Raw genomic sequence first — 19,004 nt, 5'->3', positions numbered from 1 at the left:
CTACTGCTGGGACCCAAGCTCCCTATTGTGGCAGTTGCTTCCTGGAGAGACGACGCCGGTTAAGTGCCTTAGCTAGGTGTTTCACTGCTCTGGACGTTCGCAAAACGCTTCCGTGTTGGAAGGGATTGAGACATTTCGGTCAGGACACTTCAGGTGGGTACTTCACCTAGAGGTCTTCTGGCAGTTGCTGCACATGAACAGGTGGAGTTAACGAGCATCAACACCACCCGCAGCCAACATATTGACACTTCACTGCCGCGCGGGATTAGCCGAGCGGTCTGAGGCGTTGCAGTCATGGACTATGCGGCTGATCCCGGCGGAGGTTCGAGTCCTCCCTCGGGCATGGGTGTGTTTGTCCTTAGGATAATTTAGGTTAAGTAACGTGTAAGCTTAGGGACTGATGACCTTAGCCGTTAAGTCTCATAAGATTTCACACACATTTGAACAGTTTTTTGACACTTCAGTGATAGTGCCATGAAGTGCAGCACCGGCAGCATAGATCGCGATGAGTTTAGTAACTCTCCATAATCTCACGATTAGATTCGACTCGGCCACTTGGGCAGGTATAGCTGAACAATGACTCCACTTCTATTTCGAGCATGATAAGCAGTCACTGTCGTCCATTCGTGGATTTTGGTCACTCACCTTTATTTCGTCAGGAAGCTGAATTTAGCATCACATTCTCTGTGATCTGTCAAAAGTCCTTGACTGTGTGAATCACAGAATTCTCTTAAGTAAATTAAAATATTATGCTTTCACTGGCAGTGTTGCAAAATGGTTCGAGTCTTACCTAACTAACAGGAAACAAAAGGTGTCGTTGCGAAATACCTGTAGAGTAAGCAATCAGTCTCCATCTGATTCGGAATTAATTACATGGTTCCATCTTGGATCCGTTGCTTTTTATCGTGTAATGATCTCTCGTCTGTTACATTGCCAGATGCTCCGTTGTTTTCTTTGCAGATGATACAAACATTGAAATATATGGGAAGTCAAGTACATATATAGAAATGGCTGATAATCAAATTTTCACTGACATTAATAAATAGTTTAAAGCTAATTCACTGTCATTAAACTTTGAAAAGACATACTAAATGCAGTTCAGAACCTGTAAGAAATTTCCATCCAGCATGTGTGTAACATATGAAGACATTCAGATAGAAGAGGTTGACACTGTTAACTTTCTGGGATTACGATTCGATAATAAATTCACTTACGAAGAGCGTCTCACGGAATTGCTGAAGCACCTAAACAAGTCTGTACTTGCAATGTGAATAACATCATATTCAGGAGACTTTGCATAGTTTGCTTACTTTCATTCTATTATGTCGTATGGGATTATATTTTGTGCCAACTTGCCCCCCCCCCCCCCCCAATGAACCATGGACCATGGACCTTGCCGTTGGTGGGGAGGCTTGCGTGCCTCAGCGATACAGATGGCCGTACCATAGGTGCAATCACAATGGAGGGGTATCTGTTGAGAGGTCAGACAAGCATGTAGTTCCTGAAGTGGGGCAGCAGCCTTTTCAGTAGTTGCAGGGGCAACAGTCTGAGTAATTGACTGATCTGGCCTTGTAACACTAACCAAAACGGCCTTGCTGTGCTGGTAATGCGAACGGCTGAATGCAAGGGGAAACTACAGCCGTAATATTTCCCGAGGGCATGCAGCTTTACTGTATGGTTAAATGATGATGGTGTCCTCTTGGGTAAAATATTCCGGAGGTAAAACAGTCCCCCATTCGGATCTCCGGGCGGGGCCTACTCAAGAGGACGTACTTATCAGGAGAAAGAAAACGGGCGTTCTACGGATAGGAGCGTGGAATGTCAGATCCCTTAATCGGGCAGGTAGGTTAGAAAATTTAAAAAGGGAAATGGATAGGTTAAAGTTAGATATAGTGGGAATTAGTGAAGTTCAGTGGCAGGAGGAACAAGACTTTTGGTCAGGTGAATACAGGGTTATAAATACAAAATCAAATAGGTGTAATGCAGGAGTAGGTTTAATAATGAATAAAAAAACAGGAGTGCGGGTAAGCTACTACAAACAGCATAGTGAACGCATTATTGTGGCCACGATAGATACGGATCCCACGCCTACTACAGTAGTACAAGTTTATATGCCAACTAGCTCTGTAGATGATGAAGAAATTGATGAAATGTATGATGAGATAAAAGAAATCATTCAGGTAGTGAAGGGAGACGAAAATTTAATAGTCATGCGTGACTGGAATTCGAGAGTAGGAAAACGGAGAGAAGGAAAATAGTAGGTGAATATGGATCGGAGGTAAGAAATGAAAGAGGAAGCCGTTTTGCACAGAGCATAACTTAATCATAGCTAACACTTGGTTCAAGAATCATAAAAGTAGGTTGTACACATGGAAGAATCCTGGAGATACTAGAAGGTATCTGATAGATTATAGAATGGTAAGACAGAGATTTAGGAACCAGGTCTTAAATTGTAAGACATTTCCAGGGGCAGATGTGGACTCTGACCACGATTTATTGGTTATGAACTGTAGATTAAAACTGAAGAAACTGCAAAAAGGTGGGAATTTAAGGAGATGGGACATGGATAAACTGACTAAACCAGAGGTTGTACAGAGTTTCAGGGAGAGCATAAGGGAACAATTGTCACGAGATCGACAGGAAGCGCAAAATGGCTAAGCAGGGATGGCTAGAGGACAAATGTAGGGCTGTATTGAATACAATTGGGGAGAAGAGGAGCTTGTGGCTCAACTTGACTAGAAGAAAGGATCGGTTGGTAGGACATGTTCTGAGACATCGAGCGATCACCAATTTAGTATTGTAGGGCAGCGTGAACGGTAAAAATCGTAGAGGGAGACCAAGAGATGAATACACTAAGCAGATTCAGAAGGATGCAGGCTGCAGTACGTACTGGGAGATGAAGCAGCTTGCACAGGATAGAGTATCATGGAGAGCTGCATAAAACCAGTTTCAGGACTGAAGACCACAACAACAACAACCTCCTCATTAGTTACGTGATCTACCCATCTAATCTTCTGTATCCTTCTGTAGCACCATATTTAGAAATCTTCTACTATCTTCTTGCCCAAACTATTTATCGTCCATGTTTCACTTCCATACATGGCTACACTCCATACTTTCAGAAACGACTGCCTGACACTTAAATCTATACTCAATGTAAACAAATTTCTCTTCTTCAGAAACGCTTTCCTTGCCATTGCCAGTCTACATTTTATGTCCTCTCTACTTCGACCATCATCAGTTATTTTGCTCCCCAAATATCAAAACTCCTTTACTACTTTAAGTGTCTCATTTCCTAATCTAATTCCCTCAGCATCACGCGACTTAATTCGACTACATTCCATTATTCTCGTTTTGCTTTTGTTGATGTTCATCTTATATCCTCCTTTCAAGACATTGTCCAATCCGTTCAACTGCTCTTCCAAGTCCTTTGCTGTCTCTTACAGAATTACAATGTCATCGGCGAACCACAAAGTTTTTATTTCTTCTCCATGGATTTTAATATCTAATCCGAATTTTTCTTTTGTTTCCTTTACTGCTTGCTCAATATACAGATTGAATAACATCGGGGAGAGGCTACAACCCCGTCTCACTCCCATCCCAACCACTGCTTCCATTTCATGCCCCTCGACTTTTATAACTGCCATCTGGTTTCTGTACAAATTGTAAATAGCCTTTCGCTCCCTGTATTTTACCCCTGCCACTTTTAGAATTTGAAAGAGAGTGTTACAGTCGACATGGTCAAAAGCTTTCTCTAAGTCTACAAATGCTAGAAACGCAGGATTGCCTTTTCTTAATCTTTCTTCTAAGATAAGTCGTAGAGTCAGTATTGCCTCACGTGTTCCAATATTTCTACGGAATCCAAACTGATCTTCCCCGAGATCGGCTTCTACCAGTTTTTCCATTCGTCTGTAAAGAATTCGCGTTAGTATTTTATAGCTGTGACTTATTAGACTGATAGTTCGGTAATTTTCACATCTGTCAACACCTGCTTCCTTTGGTATTGGAATTATTATATTCTTCTTGAACTATGAGGGTATTTCGCCTGTCTCATACATCTTGCTCACCAGACGCTAGAGTTTTGTCAGAACTGGCTCTCCCAAGGCGGTCAGTAGTTCTAATGGAATCTGGTCCACTCCCGGGGCCTTGTTTCGACTCAGATCTTTCAGTACTCTGTCAAGCTCTTCATACAGTATCGTATCTCCCATTTCATCTACATCCTCTTCCATTTCCATAATATTGTCCTCAAGTACATTGCCCTTGTATAGACCCTCTATACACCCCTTCCACCTTTCTGTTTTCCCTTCTTTGCTTAGAACTGGGTTTCCATCAAAGCTCTTGATATTCATGCAAGTGGTTCTCCTTTCTCCAAAGGTCTCTTTAATTTTCCTTTAGGCAGTATCTATCTTACCCCTCGTGAGATAAGCCTCTACATCCTTACATTTGTCCTCTAGCCATCCCTGCTTAGCCATCTTGCACTTTCTGTCGATCTCATTTTTGAGACTTTTGTAATCCTTTTAGCCTGCTTCATTTACTGCATTTTTATATTTTCTCCTTTCATCAATTAAATTCAATATTTCTTCTTTTACCCAAGGATTATTACTAGCCCTCGTCTTTTTACCTATTTGATCCTCTGCTGCCATCACTATTTCATCCCCCAAAGTTACCCATTCTTCTTCTGCTGTGTTTCTTTCCCCCATTCTTGTCAATTGTTCCCTTCCTCTGCCTGAAACTCTGTACAACCTCTGATTCTTTCAGTTTATCCAGGTCCCATCTCCTTAAATTCCCACCTTTTTGCAGTTTCTTCAGTTTCAACCAACATTTCACAAACAATAGATTGTGGTCAGAGTCCACATCTGCCCCTGGAAATGTCTTACAGTTTAAAACCTGGTTCCTAAATCTCTGTGTTACCATTATATAATCTATCTGATACCTTTTAGTATCTCCAGGGTTCTTCCATGTATGTATGAGGAGGTAATGAACAGAATTGGGGAGAAGAGGAGTTTGTGGCACAACTTGACAAGAAGAAGGGACTGGTTGGTAAGACATATTCTGAGGCATCGAGGGATCACAAATTTAGCATTGGAGGGCAGCGTGGAGGGTAAAAATCGTAGAGGGAGACCAAGAGATGAATACACTAAGCAGATTCAGAAGGATATAGGTTGCAGTAAGTACTGGGAGATGAAGAAGCTTGCACAGGATAGAGTAACATGGAGAGCTGCATCAAACCAGTGTCAGGACTGAAGACCACAACAACAACAACAACAACAACAAAAACAACATGTCAAACCGAGCAAATGATTTTGGAGTGCAAAAAGTGTGTAACAGGACTCATTTGTGGTTTACATTCAAGACCAGCATGTAGAAGCCTCTTCAAGGAACTGCGTATTCTAACGAGTGCTTCTCAGTAGATATATTAATTAATGAAATTTTTTTGCAAATAATATATCTTTATCTCCAACCAATAGCTCAATACTTGGAATAAGAGCAATCTGCATGAAGATGTAAAATCACTTACCTTGGTCCAAAAAGGTATCCAATATTCAGGAACACACATTTTCGATCAACTGTCAGCCACCATTAAAAACTTCATTTCAGATACAGCACAGTTTAAACAGAGTTTGAAAAACTTTGTGGTACGTAACTCCTTCTACTCTCTAGACAAATATCTTAAAAGGGGCTGTTAGACCAGCTTAAGTAAAAAGTCTGTTAGATTTCAGATTTTACAGTACTTGCTCATAACAGTCATGATTAGGTATTTTGTGTATGATACATTTATCAAAAGTACATAACTATGTTTCATTCTGACAGAGTATTAATTCTGTAAAAATTGTCACACATTTTGACAATCTTCTGACAAATTATCATGGAAGTGAGCATTACATTGAAATGTTCTATTTTTTTATGTTATACTTTCTGACAAGTTCGATATCCACGAGAATCATCACGTTTGTTGGGCCTATGGAACGAAAACTAAATCTAATCTAATCTGCTTCTCTATCCTAAAGTTTGCCAACAACAGTTCTTTCCAACTTAACTTTACAATAGATATTTGTCGTATCAGGAGCAATACTTTACATGATTACATAAAAATATTTAAAATCAGTCATTATTAATAAACTCAGTGATTTATTTTACCTTTGTGTTCCATTCCATAGTTAGTCATCCTTTTGCGTAATTAGTAAAAATTTGTGATTATCCCCACCCATTGAGTCACTGCTGGGCCAAAAATTATCATTTATTAATTCTGTTGTGTGCTGCTTAACTAACAATGTTTCGCTGGGAAGAGATCTAGGTGGCCAACTAGCTAGCGTCATTAATCTCTCTTTAACAGAGTGAGGGTATAGTATAATTTGATGAACCTCTGGCAATGATTTCGGATATTTCTGTGATCTTTGCGAAACAGATTAGAAATGTTCATCTGACGACAAAGTTTTTAATCGTAGGCAGTTAACTTTTGTATCCATTGCAAAGTGTAGAACATCAATATTATAACTTTAGATTAAGTAAGAAATAAGGAGACACTAGAGAGGAGCAGATAATTTTTCCCGCGAAATAGGCAGCTCAGAGTGAATCCAAAAATGAAAGAGGTAGAAGTAAGCAAGGAATAAGCAGGCGCTGTGGGTTATGATAGTGATGAAGAGGTCCCACTCCTTTCACAACAAGTTGATGCTATAGCAAAAATCAGAAATTACGAGCTAGAGGAGAATGGTAGTCCGAACATGCCACCATAGAAATACACTTGACTGAGCTCACAGATGTCAACTCTAAGTAGAATATTTTGAAAAATGAAGAAAATCGCATGACAGCTGCTCAACCCTCAGTCTTTTATTGGTTTCAAGACCGGTTTCGGAACAGTCACCGTTCCAAAAAAAATTAAAAAAAATAGAATCGCTTAATCATCTGAAGTAATCGTCAACCCATTGTTGTCATGGATCCAAAAGTTGGGCGAGTATGACTTCAGATGGTTAAGTGATTTTGCCTCACGGAGTGGCAGCGCGGTTAGAGGCGCCATGTCATGAACTGCGCGGTCCCTCCCGCCGGAGGTTCGAGTCCTTCCTCGGGCATGGGTGTGTGTGTCATTCTTAGCATAAGTTAGTTTAATTAGTGTGTAAGTCTAGGGACCGATGACCTCAGCAGTTTGGTCCCTTAGAAATTCACACACATTTGAACATTTTTGATTAAGTGATTTTATTTTTTTACACTAGATGATGGAACTGTATCTGTTCCGAAATGGGTCGTGCATCCAATAAAATATTGTGGATTAAGCAGCAGTCCTGCGAATTTCTTCATTTTTCAAAATGGAGCTGTACAGTTTGGCTGCCCCATAAGAAGAACCCCAAGTACAAGAGACAAGTGGGAAGGCACATATTTTACTGTATTAGAATTTTTTACAAAAAAGGGTGAGACGAACAGTAAGGGTAGGAAAGAAGATGCCAAGACGTTTAGAAAAAATTAGAAAAGAGTAGGAAAGATTAGGAAATATACAAAGGAAGAGGCAAGAAAGACAAGGGAGGAAGCAAGAGCAGAAGCAGAGAAGCAAAAGAAACAAGCAAAGTGGCAGAAGAGGCAAGGGAAGAGGCTAGGGAGATGTGGTAGGAAGCAGAAAGGATTAAAAGAGAACTGAAAATAAGAGTAGAAGAATTAAGGAAAGAAGCCAGGGAGGAAGCAAAAGCAATTAGAAAGGAAATGAGGGAAAGTGGATACTAGCAACTGCAAAAACGAAAGGGGTTAGAAAAGTGGCGAAAGAATCAAAATATGAATCTACAGAAGAAGATGCGCAAGTGGCTAAAAAATGGCTAGGGAGGCAAAAAAGACAAGGAGAGAAATGAGTGTCCTATTAGAACAACTACTGGTCAGAACAAGACTCTGAGAAGATTAACGATAAGCAGGAAGAGCAGGAGGAACAGATAGGCTGTAGAGAAGAGAGGATAGATAACAATGAAGAATATATTGCTAGCAGACTAGAAAAAGCTGAGGGGAGTTAGGGATGTGTAATCAAGAGAACTGTGTAAGAGAATTATGGGGCCAGAGCGCTCAAAAACAATTTCGGGAGCAGTACCAGAAGATGATCGGTCTTTACTTCAATTCAAGAAGGCACGACAGTGAAAAATCCAAATGTTGACAGATTCAGAGAACAAGCAACGCAAGTGCAAAGAGCAGAAATAGGATTCAGTGAAACACATAATAGTGCACCACTAACTGACGACGCACGTGGGAGAAATGAATGAAACAATAACACAAGAGCAAGCTGCAGTAACGAGTCTGCTGCACATGCAAGAAAGGAGGAAAACAATGGAGAGTCACCAGTACCAACTAGAACGTGCACCAGGGTGGAAGAGGCACTTGATTTTAAACACTTCCTTTCAGTAAGCAGATTTCAGATGAACAAGATAGTGGGAATGCACTCCACCCCCAAAGGATGGATTTCTCAATTTGATTTGTTGTTGCCATCAATATGGCCACTATAATATAAATTAGACTTTTTGTGTGCACATTTAGATGAGAACATGGCTGTAGGAACGAGGACAATCGCACTAACTTACGTATCATACAGGGGTTTCAGTGAGGCTTTCCTTGTGATCTTCTGCTGAAAGGAATCACAGGAACGAATAAAGCAAGAAATAACGATGTGTAAAGATTTGGAAACGTCGAGACAGAGGAGTGCAGTGTAATTGTTCGATACATTACTAAGAAAGAACGAGTTCCTAGATGTGCCTTGCAGGCTTCTACAATGAAGGTTTCTGCCAGTTTTCAGTTTCTAAAATTTTAAGTGCTGGAAAACACATCTCCAAACAAAATACCCCCTCCTCCCCCTCTCTCCCTTAAACAGGTAGCCATAAAAATCACAAGTTTCCATTTGTGAAAAGTTGTAGTAAAACTTACAATAAGAAATGATTTTTTACAAAGTACTGCTATGAAGTACAAGTTTTTAAAACACAGTAAGTTATAATCGAAACAATAAGACCAAAAACCTTAGTCATTAGTCTTCGTGACTATGATGTCTTTTTTTCAACTGATACCAGCCACAATATTCAAACAGATTGATTTTGGCTGCTCGGTGAACGTTATTTATTCCTCATTGACAGATAATATGCCATGCTACTAGACCGATGAGGTTCCTGGCAGGTTTACACAAAAGGCGATATGTATGAACCACAATTTCGGAATGAAGCTCAAGTTCTTAGGTATCAAGTATGCACAAACACACACACACACACACACACACACACACACACACACACACACACACAGTACCTCACCCCATGCCCCAGCCTATCCCATCCGTTGGTTACCCATTGTCACGTTTTACTGGGGCGGCGCAGTGTCCAATTGTAGTTCCGTTGCGATTTACTACGTGTTTACTGTTTTAAATCTACGGTGCTGACTTGTTCCAGTCAGTTCAAAACACAAATTCCCTGGTAGGTGCTGGAACAACATTCTGGAGCCGTCCGACTGAAATGAAGCTCTGATCTTTACGTTAGCACACACTGTACTCACACAAACCTTGAACTAACGAATGTCGACTGAACAACCGATATGCATTTTCCTTGAGTATCCATCTGTTTACTCAAATCCAGCAAATGGACAAGTTACGTTACCCTGAGTACATGTGCTGTGTGTAAGTCAAAGTCAACTTTATTCTGTTTTTAATAACGTCATGTTTTGTAAATACATTTTGGAATAGTTACTGAGGAGATAAAGTGGATTACCAAATAGAAAATATACGGTCCTATTTTTAAAAGAAAGTACTGCTGCTCGTATCTTCGTAACGAACAAAGCTCTAATTCACTGAGGTGATAAAAGCCTTGCATAGCGTTATGCACATATTCAGATGGCGGTAGAATCGCATACACGAGGTATGAAAGGACAGTCCATTGGTGGAACTGTCATTTGTACTCACTTGCTTCACATGAGAAGGCTTCCGACGTGATTATGTCCGCAGGACCGGAATTAACAGACTTTGCACTCGGAACTGTAGTTTGAGCTAGATGCATGGGATATTCCATTCCGAACTTCGTTAGGGCAGTCAATATTCCGAGATCCACAGTGTCAAGAATGTGACGAGAGCAGCGGCGTTTGCATACAGTGCTAATCAACAAGCAACATTGCGTGAAACAACAGCAAAAATTAATATCGTACGTATGAATAATGTATCCGTCAGCGAATTGTGGAGTTAATGGGCTATCGCAGCAGACGACCGACGCGGGTGCGTTTGCTAACACATGTTCAAATGTGTGTGAAATCTTATGAGATTTAACTGCTAAGGTCATTAGTCGCTAAACTTACACACTACGTAACCTAAATTATCCTAAGGATGAACACACACACCCATGTCCGAGGGAGGACTCGAACCTTCGCCGGGACCAGCCGCACAGTCCATGACTGCAGCGCTCGAGACCGCTCGGCTAATCCCGCGCGGCCGTTTGTTCACAGCGCGGCATCGGTAGCAGAGCATCTCGTGAGCTAATAACCATCTCGATTGGATCCTAGACGACTGGAAAATCGTGGTATAGTCAGAGGAGTCTGGATTTCGTAAGAAGTGATGGTAATTTTCGAGTGGGGAACAACCCCACTTATCCATGGACCCAAGTTATCAACAAGGCACTGTGAAAGCTGGTGGTGGTTTCATAATGGTGTTGGCTGTGTTTACCTGGGTGGACTGGGTTCTTTGGTCCAACTGAACGGGTCAATGACTGAAAATGGTTATTTTCGGCTACTTGGAGACGCAGCCATTCATGGACTTCATGTTCCGGAACAACGATGGAATTTTTATGGATGTCCCGGGATCGCAATTGTTCACGATTGTTTGAAGAACATCCTGAACAATTTGAGAGAATGATATGGTGAGCCACCGAACGTTTATGGAACATAATCGAGAGGTCAGTTCATGCACAAAATCCTGCACCGGGCCGGCTGCTGTGGCCGAGTAGCTCTAGGTGCTTCGGTGCGGAACCGCGCTGATGCTACGGTCGCAGGTTCGAATCCTGCCTCGGGCATGGATGTGTGTGCTATCCTTAGGTTAGTTAGGTTTAAGTAGTTCTAAGTTCTAGGGGACTGATGACCTCAGATGTTAAATCCCATAGTGCTCAGAGCCATTTGAACTATCCTGCACCGGCAACGCTTTCGGAATTGTGGACGACTTTAGAGGCAGCACGGGTCAATAATTCTGCAGGAGACTTTCAACGGCTTGTTCAGTATATACCATATCGAGTTGCTACACTACGTCGGCCAAATGAGGTCCGAAACGATATTAAGAGGTATCCCTTGACTTTTGCCACCTCAGTGAAAGATAAATCATGCTGGTTAATACCCCCTGGCAAGTAAACAACATGATTGATATGTGGAATAATCGGGTCTACTGCCGGATGTTTGTGTCGCGCTAGCACAATATTTCGGCCACGTAACTCGTTGCCTTCTTCAGGTGCTACCTGAGACTGCCGTATTGGAGGATCTTGTCCAGCATTTACGCCCAGAGGGCGCTGGGTGCTCTCTTTGTCGTCCCGCCAGGCGGCAGTCTCAGGTAGCACCTGAGGAAGGCAACGAGTTACGTGGCCTAAATATTGTGCCAGAGCGACACAAACATCCGGCAGTAGACCCGATTATTCCACATGTCAAGATCTCGCCGGGAAAACCTGAAGAGTTACAACATGATTGATACTTTTTTTTTTAATTTTGTTTCTGGACATATTTTGTTGCGGGTGCTCAAGATAATTGCTACACCCAGTATACTATTTTGACCTAGGAGTGCGGGGTCTTCTCGGACACAGTGTACAGACTGCCGTCCTCATCTATGAAGATTTTACGTTTCTTACCTGTAACCAGACTTGGCAGAAAGATAGAGATAAGAGGAGTCTAGACGCTCTTACATACTGAAACCATACCAACAGGTACATGTGTCTTGTGAGAGCAGACGAGAGCGCCCACTGGCAATTACACGGTTCACCGCGCGCTCCTCGACGCGTCAGCGTGGCGACCCCTGTCGGAGGAGAGCTGGTGAGTCTGGGAATGGCCGCCGGCACTGACAGAAGGGAGGCCCGCGGGTCGAATGGAGTGAGAAATTAGATCTGCGTGCGCCGCCTGCCGAGGCGAGGCTCGGCGGGGACGCCCGTCTGCGACACTCAGCAGCGGCTAGGACACGTCTTCACGTGTCGTTGTCAAATTTCCGATATATCCGACAAATTCTTAATCACACATTTGATGCAAATTACGTTAATAATCATCAATGTGGATCCGTTTAGTTGCAGCTCAATGAAACGCACTTTTTCGTGCAAATCTTTTACTTGAAACGAATCGGAAAGAACAAATACTGTGGTGAAACAGGCGCTGTTGAGAGTGTGCCGGGACTCACCCCAGTTCACTGCTACTAGCGCCACGTCATCATAACGCGCCTGTGCGTAGCATACAAAGTATTAAGCCATAATCTAAAGATGAAAATAAAAATTATAGTTTCTTTCCCAAACTTTGTCAACATTTGCCTCAGTAGTTGGAAGATTAAAGGGACAATTGAAATGTGATGATGGGAACATAGGTTTGACGTGGGGCGACAACTTTTGGAGTGAATGTCATTCATCGCCGCTATCTTGAAATCCGCCATTTTGGATTCAAGTCATTTTTTTTAAATGGGAAGGGGGGGGGGGGTGTGAAACATCAAATAACACTCGCTTGAGCTCTGGAATTGAGCGGTGTAATTTGTTTTTGTCTGTCTTGTACGGTTTAGAAGTTATTAATGTTCAAAGTTACCTTGATACCGTGCCTCTCTTTGTTCCAGGTGATCTAAAATGGATCTGACATGTGAACAGAAGATCGAAATCATCCTTATATCATTGGAACATAGCTACCGCACAATAGCAGCTGACTACAACAGACGGCACCCAGATAGAGAACCGGTATCGCACAGCACGGTGGCTCACGTGATCACCAAATTCCGGGAGACGGCCTCTGTTCACGATAGGGCACGTAGTGGGCGACCAAGGACTGCCACCAATGAGGAAACTGCAACTGCGGTTGTTGCGTCGTTTGTGAAAAGTCCTAAGCGAAGTACCCGTCGTGTGGCCCTAGCATGTGGAATAAGCCAAACCTCCGTTGTCCGGATATTGCAAACAAATAAGTGGCATATTTACAAGTTGCAGGTGCAACATCGACTTAACAAAGATGACCCTGATCGCGGGTCGGAGTTCTGCCTGTGGGCTACTGAACAACACGAAGTGGATCCTTCGTTTGCCACGGGCATACTGTTCAGCGACGAGGGGTATTTCACTTTGAACGGGAAGGTCAGTCGACATAATTGTCGATACTGGAGAGACGCAAATCCGAACTGGGTTGCCCCAATTCGAGAACATAGTCCAGCGAAGGTGATGGTGTGGTGTGGCATATGGGACGCCTTCATCATTGGGCCATTTTTCATTTACAACACCTTAACTGCACCACAGTATCTGATGCTGCTGCAGGACCTTGTGTTCCCATCCACAATGAACGCTGACGGCATTTACCCATCTTATTTTCAGCACGATGGAGCCCCTCCACACTATGGCATTGGTGTCCGTGAATGGTTGGAGGAACAACTGTCAGGGAAGTGGATTGGTCGCCGTGGTCCCGTGGGGTGACCGCCCAGATCCCCTGACTTAACGCCCCTTGATTTTTTATCTATGGGGACATCTTAAGCAGATAGTGTATGCTGAGAGCATCCGTGATTTGAGACACCTGGAGGAACGCATACAACACGCCTGTGACCAAATTGCAGGAGACACTCTCCTCCGTGTGCAGTCTGAGTGGTTGCGGCGACTACAGTTGTGCATTGCACGGGATGGACAATGTGGTGTCACCACCAGACACCACACTTGCTAGGTGGTAGCCTTTAAATCGGCCGCAGTCCGGTAGTATACGTCGGACCCGCGTGTCGCCACTATCAGTGATTGCAGACCGAGCGCCGCCACACGGCAGGTCTAGAGAGACGCCCTAGCACTCGCCCCATTTGTACAGCCGACTTTGCTAGCAATGGTTCACTGACAAATTACGCTCTCATTTGCCGAGACGATAGCATAGCCTTCAGCTACGTCATTTGCTACGACCTAGCAAGACGCCATTATCATTTGCTACTTACCTTGTGATGCATATACCGTCAGACCGATGTTCACCAATTATGGATTAAAGTTAAGTATTCCAGCAGCTACGTACTTGATTTGCTAGTCTCAATTACTTTACCTGTTCCAGACCTCACGCCAGCCTGCGTGAGCTTAAACGCGTGCCTTTCGGCTACCTCATAGTGGCTTGGCTGTCTCGCCAAGTCACAACAGACAACACGTAGAACATGTGTTGTAGCAGTCGGTATCAACTTTGAACATTAATAACCTCTAAACTGTACAAGATAGACAAAAACAAATTACACCACTAAATTCCAGAGTTCAAGCAGTGTTATTTGATGTGTCACACACACCCCTTCCCATTTAAAAAAAATGACTTGAATCCAAAATGGTGGATTTCAAAATGGCGCCCATGAATGACATTCACTCCAAAAGTTGCGACCCCACATCAAACCTATGTTCCCATCATCACATTTCAATTTTCCCTTTAATCTTCCAACTTATGAATGTGTCCAAGGACTTTTGGCTCGCCCTTAGTTTTTAAATTGTCAAATCTCAGAGCAGTCAGACGAATATATTTCCCTAAAGATACGGTTTTAAATAAAAAAGAAGTGGCGCTAAATATTAAAGTTTTAAGCCAAAAATTGGTCAGAATGTGCAAATCTATGCCAAGATTAACTGTTACAAGTTTCAACTTCAAAGAAACAAAATGTTGGTCAGAATCCAACTTTTTAAGAAAAATTGAACTCGCTAAATATTAGACTTAGAAAGAGAAAATTGGTATGGAGCGTCAGTTTGATACGAAAACCTTAACTATGTAACCCCATTAAGCTACCGCTAATAGTTTTGAAGTAATTTACTGAAAACTAAATTTGGAACAAAAACTCCCTCAGTTGTAGCAGATTAAGTATACGTTATATTAATGATAGACGGTTCTGACTAAAGCACTTTATTACGTCTATTAAATAATTGGCCGGCCGGTGTGGCCGTGCGGTTCTAGGCGCTTCAGTCTGGAACCGCGTGACCGCTACGGTCGCAGGTTCGAATCCTGCCTCGGGCATGGATGTGTGTGATGTCCTTAGGTTCGTTAGGTTTAAGTAGTTCTAAGTTCTAGGGGACTGATGACCTCAGAAGTTTTGTCCCATAGTGCTCAGAGCCATTTGAACCATTAAATAATGAAGATACAAGAAGTTTCAAGACTTTGGTGCAAATACCAATCACTAGAAGGTCTCTTAAAGTTGTAGTTCAGAGGTCATGTTCTAGTGTCAGTTACGTTCTAAAAATTGTAGATCGCAAAGTTTATACCTAGGCGAAATTTTCTGTGATTAAAGCCTACATTAGTACAAAAATTACGAAGATTGTAAATTGATACACAACGGTGTTACAAAATGTGTCCAAGAAAGCGGCCATTTAGATGCTGCTACTTGGGGATAGAGCGAATGACGGCAGGTGTTCTCTTCGGCCGACCGCTGCACCCGTATATAAATTTGGCCAGAGAGGCAGTGACTTGACTTCACTTCGCACCCAGCTACCATAAGGTCCACATCAGTCAAACGCCGGCTTACGTGCTGCCTCGGGTGACGTCACAGCCAGGGTGCAGCTTTTGTTTCTTCGGTACAAATAGGAAGTGAACTCGCGAGAACTGTACACCGTCCTGGATCACTTAGATTTCGCCGAAGTAATTTGTGTGCCGTCCGTAATGTTAATAAAACCGTGTAGCAAGTAATGGCATTATTTTCCACTTTTGTAGCGAGCAAGTAACTTTATCAGAAGTCAGGGTGAAATGCTACTTAATGGGAACTTACCGCAGAGGTCGCCTATGAACTGCTCATAGTGATGTTGATGATAGAAACATTATTATTATTACTATCAGGAATATTACTATGTTGTGTGTGTGTGTGAAAGTTTATAAAATATCACGATCAGTTAGAACTCAAAACTTTGATTTATAATCATAATTCCTGATCCTGTTGAGTAAACAGAGAGTAGGAACATTTCCTTCAGTGAACAAAAGAAGAACGTGGACTTGCAGACTGGGAACTATGCTCAATATATTCTCCATCGCTTTCAGGTTGACGGCAAAAATACGTAGGTTGGAACTTAAATAGTGGCAACACTGATGTGGAGACACTATGCAATGGAATCTACTATTGTCGCTGATAGCACACGTTGTTGACATACCTACCTTACTTCCGAGCAAATGGACTCGCTCGTCCCACGTCACCGGCGTGCGCACAATCGAGGGAAACACAGTCACTTGTGAGCGAGCGGTCAAACGTAACTGTATCACTATGTTTTCGAAACAGGAACAACGGAGCTGGATCAAGATTGAATGTGCCAGAGGTCGTACAGCACGACAGTGTCATCAAGGTCTTCAAGAGGCGTGCGGGGAATCGGCATTGCCGTACAGAACAGTGGCAAGTTGGGTGGAAGCCTTCAATGAAGGTCGGCAAACTGTGACAGACATGCATCGCGCAGGTCGTCCTAGCGTCTCTGAAGAAGTGCATGCTGTTGCCGCGTTAGTAGACAGTGATCGATGCAATACGATTCGTGAGCTCGCCCACGAAACCGGATTAGCGCATACGACTGTGCTTCGCATCCTGAAGAAACCCCTGGGCATGCGAAAAATTGCATCACGATAGGTTTCCCATGACTTGACGTAAATGCAGTTCAAATGGTTCAAATGGCTCTGAGCACTATGGGACTCAACTTCTGAGGTCATTAGTCCCCTAGAACTTAGAACTAGTTAAACCTAACTAACCTAAGGACATCACACACATCCATGCCCGAGGCAGGATTCGAACCTGCGACCGTAGCGGCCTCACGGTTCCAGACTGCAGCGCCTATAACCGCACGGCCTCTTCGGCCGGCTCGGAAATGCAGTAATGGATGTGTTACAGTGCTGCTCAGACGCACTTAGAGCGCTATGAGCGCGAATGAGAGACTTTCCTACGCCGTATCGAAACACTGGATGAGACATGGGCCACATCGTACGAGAAAAAACTGAAACACCAGTTCAACTCATGGAGTTATTATGGGTCGCCACGAAAGTCGGAAGTGCATCAGAGTCCCAGTATGGTGAAGGTAATGGTGATTCTCGTGTACGACTGTCATGGTGTTATCCTAACGCATTACCTTCCCCCACGGCAGACTGGCAATGCACGATATTAATGTTCGTTTTTGGAGGATCACCTGCGACAACCTCTGCGAAAGAAGCGGCGATACTTTCTGCACAACCCATCCGTCATTTTGCACGACATTGCGCGGGCGCATACAGAGCAAGCAGTGGCTGCTCTGTTCGGTCGATAAGACTGGGAAGTACTGTACCATCCACCATACTCCCCGGACTGAAGTCCTTGTGAGTTTGGTTTGATTCTGAAGATGAAGGAACCACTTCGTGGTATTCGCTTCAGAACTGTTCCAGAGATTCGACAGGCAGTAGACCGCTCCATTCATACCATCAACAGAACAGGCTCTGCTAACGGTATACTACGCCTTCCACATCGCTGGCAACGGGTTCTACACAACGCTGGTGACTACATTGAAGGACAGTAACAGGTGCAAACATGAAACTCTTTTGTAACGGTTGTGAATAAATAGTTGCCACTATTTAAGTTTCAACCCTCGTAGTTTTCAGGCTCTCGTAAAAAAGACGGCGCCGCCGCCCCACAACACCATTTTTGATCCAGCAGCCGCCATGAATTAAGATACAAAGAAATGACAGATATTGGCTGCGAGTGGGCATTTTGTACCGTACTGTGGTTCGAACCCGGGTCTTTTGCTTAATTTTTCTCTAATCTCATATTGTTCGTTAATGTTCGTTGCATTTATCCGGGGCGGACGTCCCATGACACCTGTGTAAGTTCATCGTTATCTGTACATTCAGTTTTTTTTATTACAGAGGACAATTAACCCTGTGACCGAACACGGTGAGCTATCGTGCCGGCTAAGGTTTAAAGCATAGGAAAGTTGCTTACTAGGTAGTTGCGCTGGAAGTTTATCAAAACTAAAGGGAACAAGGTGAAGATTAACAACATAGTACAATTGAAACAATGAATTATAGGCGCAGTTGATCACAAATCTCTCCAGTTTTGTCGAACAGATATACTAATTTGTGTTTCTATTGCGATAAATGTTACATTATACAAGGTCCGGCGAAGAGACCTCCCATATTTCGAGAGGCCACAATGGAGGAGCTATCGATCGATAGCGGTGTTCGTGCCATTTTCATCGGGGGCAATGTCTTTATTTTTTCGAAGAAGGTGTCGTAACGCTAATGAATAACTCAATTTTCTCCTGTCAAATGACAGACACCTAACCTAAAACAGTTCGTTGGGATCCTTGAAGGTAGATTGGTTGATTTCGGGAAAGGGGGGAGGGGGCAAACAGCGACGTTATAGGTCCCATCGGTTTAGGGAAGGATGGAGAAGGGAGGTGGCCATGCCCTTTCAAAGAAACCATCCTGGCATTTGACGGAAGCGGTTTAGGGAAATCACGGAAAACCTAAATCAGCATGACCTGACACGGGTTTGAACCGTCGTCCTCCCGAATGCGAGTCCAGTGTGCTTAATACTGCGCCACCCATCTCGGTGGTCCATCAACAGAGAGAAGTCTAGTTCCAACAATATGGCGCCACGCTCACACCTCACGTCGTTCTCTAGAAATTTTGTTAGAGTTGTTCCCTGGACATCTTCTTTCTTCGAGAGGAGACATCGCCTGGCCCCCAAGGTCACCAGATTTATTAACTTGTGATTTTTTTTTTTCTTTGGGCGCATTTAAAGATTCGAGTCTACAAACATCGCCTCACGGCCCTGCAAGCACGTAAGGAGACAATCACCGAGGAAGTGGCTGCCATTCCACCGGAAATGACGTGAGAAACTATGGACAAGTTACGGGAAAGGCTTCGTCAATTTGGCAGCA

This window comes from Schistocerca serialis, chromosome 2 (assembly GCF_023864345.2).
Source record: "Schistocerca serialis cubense isolate TAMUIC-IGC-003099 chromosome 2, iqSchSeri2.2, whole genome shotgun sequence".
NCBI lineage: Eukaryota > Metazoa > Arthropoda > Insecta > Orthoptera > Acrididae > Schistocerca > Schistocerca serialis.
This window is presented reverse-complemented; position numbering follows the sequence as displayed.